Genomic DNA, 4,668 nt, shown 5'->3' with positions numbered 1-4,668 from the left:
GCTGAAATATTTGCACTGATCTGTGGCAGTAAAGACGTACAATCTTACACCATAGTCAAATATAATTCAGACATAGCAAGGATTACAAATGCCTAGTAGCTACTCTGGAGTCATAAAAATCCTCAGTGGGTGCAAATCCATTGAATCATTGAAGAGTTTGGGTTGGAAGGGGCCTTAAAAGTCACCTGGTTCCAATCCCCCTGCCATGGGCAGGGACACCTTCCACCAGAAGAGGTTGCTCAGAGCCCCATCCAGCCTGGCCTGGAACGCTTCCAGGAATGGGACATCCAAAACTCTCTGGGCAACCTGTTCCAGTGCCTCACCATCCTCACAGTAAAGAATTCATTCTCTCTTCTCCAGAGTGGGGAAAAAGCATAAGCTTTTCTACGACCAATATTATTTTTAATTCTGTTCTAGAAATTAGGAAACAGGACAATAAGTTTCCCATTAACAGTTAGATAAAATTGAAAATAACGTGCTTATTGGGATATATCTGATTTGAAATCTAATATTTATTATCTATAAATCCTAAAAATCTTTCTTCCATAAACTGTTATTTTAAGACAAGCTCTAAATAGAATTATAAAAGATGAGATTTTTAAAAAAATGCATGTGAGTAATGAACATGCTCATTCATTACTCAAGAACTCAAGGCATGTATTTTGTTGAGGTGAATGTGAGCACAAATTTGGTACTACAAAAGTTCCATCTTAACACTGGGAAATAAAAGGTGCCCAACAACACATGGTTAATTTTCCATTGCTTGGTGAGTGTTCTGCTTTATGCTTACCATAAAAACTGAGCCATTGAATCTCTAAATCTCCTGAATACACAATGGATAAAGCAGCGCAAAGACCACAGTTCTGCAGATGTCTTTGTGCTGACAATCTTCTGTAGCTACACAGAGACCCAGAAACAGAGCTCCCCTAGAGAAAAATTTGCAGACTAAAACTTTTCCTCTTTCACCAACATATTTAAGAATTAAGATTGAAATAAAATTTAACCTTATAATGAGGGCTGCTTGCAAGTTCTGTAATTCCTTGAGAAGCCCATTCTGCTGGGGCATCTATCAAAGCTTGTGCACATTCAAAAAATCTTTTAATGTAGCTGGCACTTATAGTTTCTTCTGCATTCCCACTTTTATTCATTTATCTAAGCAGGTGTGGCATCTTGGCATAAAAATCCACATAAGAGCATTTAGAGCTGTGTTTGGATGAGGGCATATATATTTAAGTAGGAATGGGTGGCATATATATTTAATATATAATGAATGACTTTATATATATTATATATATTATATATATTTATATATAATGTATTACATATTTTCAAGTAGGAACAGATTTTGTTTGAAAAATCATGTTTTCAGCAATGTAAAATGTGTTTTGTTAGTAAAAAAATGGATAAACTCTTTTGGTATTTTGTTGTGTGGCTACAGTAGATGTTATTATGCAAAACAACAATGATTCCTCCAGCCATCATTAACATTTTATTTTTCAAGTGAAAATAATTAAGTTCCTTGTAGTTATTAATATTTTAACATTATAAACGTGTATTAAAAAAATCAAAAGCTATGTTGTTTTCTGTTGAAAGAAATGCCGACCAAATTAGTCCTGGGCAAAGAGTGCAAATTCATTTCTAAGATTAATTTGCTCTACAATGCTTATAATCAGGAACCTTTTTGTGTTTGACTTTTATAGCAAACATCCTTTTGGCAGAAATATATAAAACACTGAACTTTAAGTGACCACTGGAGAATATTTGTGGAAAACAAACCAAATTTATAAACATAAATATTGCATTCCCATCCTCAGTTAATCAGGATATGAAGCTTCCCATCTGATCTGAATACACATTTTAAATCAACCAGCACAACACAGATTTCAGCTTTTGAATGCTCATGTTAAACTGCTTCTGCATGGTTTATGGACCAAGAAATACTAATGAAAATTAATAAGATATCTAAATTATATGGATTTGGGGTTGTTTGGGCACTGACTTAATTACAAGTAGTAGAGCACATAAGAAGAGTGGGTGCAGGATGAAACCATTGGTGTTGAGAGTCGATGCCCCTGTCACATTTTTAATGAAGTTTAAGGTGGCTCCCTGATGAATGAATGAATGAATGAATGATGAATAATCAATAGTGGATATAGGATGTTAGGCACACTCCTGGATCTCTCCTTCAAGGTTCTTTCCCTTAGAAAGGAATCCAATTCCTAACTCTGAGAGCACCCCTAGATGCAAAGTAAAGCACAGAGCAAGGGAAGAGCTGGACTGGAATAGGTGATCTGAAACACAGCCAGGGCTGCAGGTGTGTCTTGTGTGTCCAGTGCTTGCTGGTGGAATTTATACTACAAGGTACTTCCATGCAATATGGAAAAAATCACTCAGTGTTTCTATCCAGCACTTATATTTCTGAAGCAGTCCAAAGTATTATTGTAGGAGCCAAAAAAGCTTGCACATAAACATAAAATATATAAACACATGGATGTTTCAAAGAGCATAACCACACGTATGTATTTCTTTTGGGGTCACAGTCTTCAAACATTCCACATAATTTTATGAAACACATTTAAATTACTTTGTGATAAAGATTTTTTTTTCCCTCACCAATCAATCCAGAGCACAGACTAGCTTCCTTCAACGAGAAATGATGTGTTATTTTAATTTCACAGTATGTACCTTTCTGACATGGAAGAGAGATAATATAATAAATTTTCTTCTACTATGATCTTTAAAGTCCATACCTAAATCACCAGGGTTACACATTTGAAACAGTAAAAGCCTTGAATTATGTCACACAGCAAGACAGGACTGTCTAAACTTTTAGAGTTAGCAGTATGGTAGATTAGTTTCCTACCTTTTCACCTCTACAGAAGCAGCCTCACATGCTGGTGACAATTTAGCTCAGAAATAAAATGAGTTTGCAATTTTCCTGCTTATACCCAGTGGTTAGTCCAAAGGAACTGGTGCCTGGTTCTGGATGATTACCAGGGCTAGTTTAATAGAAACTTATCACTATCATAGCAGGGGGAGTGCCATATTAATGGCACATCAAATATCAATGCTCCTCCTCCCTTGGTCTCAAAAATAATGTGCTGGAGATTAACCTCAGCATGGCCAGCTTTCAAGGAGTTATGTGAAGAATTAGCATGCAGATGGAATTTCCTTCTTCTCCAGCAGATCAAATTTGAGTCACCTGCTGGGAAAGCCATGAGAAAATTTGCTGTCTTGGTGCACATAATCTGTAGATAAACAGCAGTTTTAGCATTCCACAAGGATTTTTTAAAAAAAGGTTTAAAATGTATAAAAATGTGTAAAATTATCTTTGGAAGAAATGAGTAAAATTTTGTGATTGATGTTTCTTTCAGTGCAGATACAGATGGACACACCTCCATTTTCTGGGTTTAATCCAGACATAATAGATGATTTCCATGTAAGCATAGAAGCTCTTTGTGAACAGAAATTAAGTGTTCATGGAACACTGTGTGTGTACAAAGTGTTGTACATGAGTGTACATAAGTGTGGGCTCATGTTGCTAAGTGTTAACTCAAAAAGCATCCATTTTATTAACTACAGATACAAAACCTAAGTTTGGATACTTGTGTGGGAAAAAAAACCGACTCAAAATCCCAAGAAGTACAGTTTTCCTTTCTATTTATTGAGCAAAATGGAGCTCTTATATAACAAAGAAAAATATCAAAAGTTTTCATGCCTTAAATTTGTTACATTTACTTGTTACTTGTCGCATGGCCTTGTGAACGTCTTCTAAGTGACACATGTTGATTCTTTTCTTGAATTTTATTTAAAATTACGTTCATTTGAATGTGCATTTTTCTTCATGAAAGCCAACATAATCAAATTGTTTTATCCAGATTTACACAGCAGGGCTCTTTTTATAATGATGTGATAGCTGCATTCATTAGGGTTATACTGGTATAAAAGTTAGATAGAGCTAGTGAGGAATCAGGACCCTTTTCTCCTCATATACAGATCAGTTTCTGCTGGAAACAAAACCTGCATGTTTTCAACTTTATATATTTTAAATTAGCTGTATCAAAAAAAGGGAATGATGTCTATTACCAAGACCTACACTCACTATTCATTATATCCAGAAAGAGAGGACAGGCTCAGTTCATTACAAAGTTGTTAAATTTTTTATTAGACCCTGGCTAGTTAATCCATTAAATGGAACAAACTTCTTTTTCTCAAAGTTTAATAGCTTGCTTACATCACACTGTGAAGCACATAAGAATGTGCACAAGAGACAGCTCAAGTTTTGAAAAGTTTTATCTTTTCATAGAGTTGTTTATCATATGAAACAGATGTAAATATATAGTAGCCTTGTTTAAGACACAGGAGAGTTTTTAATGAATACTTTGCATCATGTTTAGTGTCTTTTATACATTATTTTGATCTATGATTTGTTCTGAGTGCCCTCTACTGAAAAGTGAGACGAAGTGCTTAATTATTTAGTACCCAAAGATGTAATGCTAACAAAAAACAGTAGAGAGTTGTACATTCTTAAAAGACACATGCATTGATACATGAAAGGCTTTAGAGCAAATGTACTGCTTCAGAGATAAGTGCATTATGTGAATGTGTTTATATGTATATTAAAATATGGTGTATTTGTGCCTTCTGCTTTCAACTGTCTGAACATAT

The sequence above is a fragment of the Geospiza fortis genome, unplaced genomic scaffold (genome assembly GCF_000277835.1).
Source record: "Geospiza fortis unplaced genomic scaffold, GeoFor_1.0 scaffold10, whole genome shotgun sequence".
Taxonomy (NCBI): domain Eukaryota; kingdom Metazoa; phylum Chordata; class Aves; order Passeriformes; family Thraupidae; genus Geospiza; species Geospiza fortis.
This window is presented reverse-complemented; position numbering follows the sequence as displayed.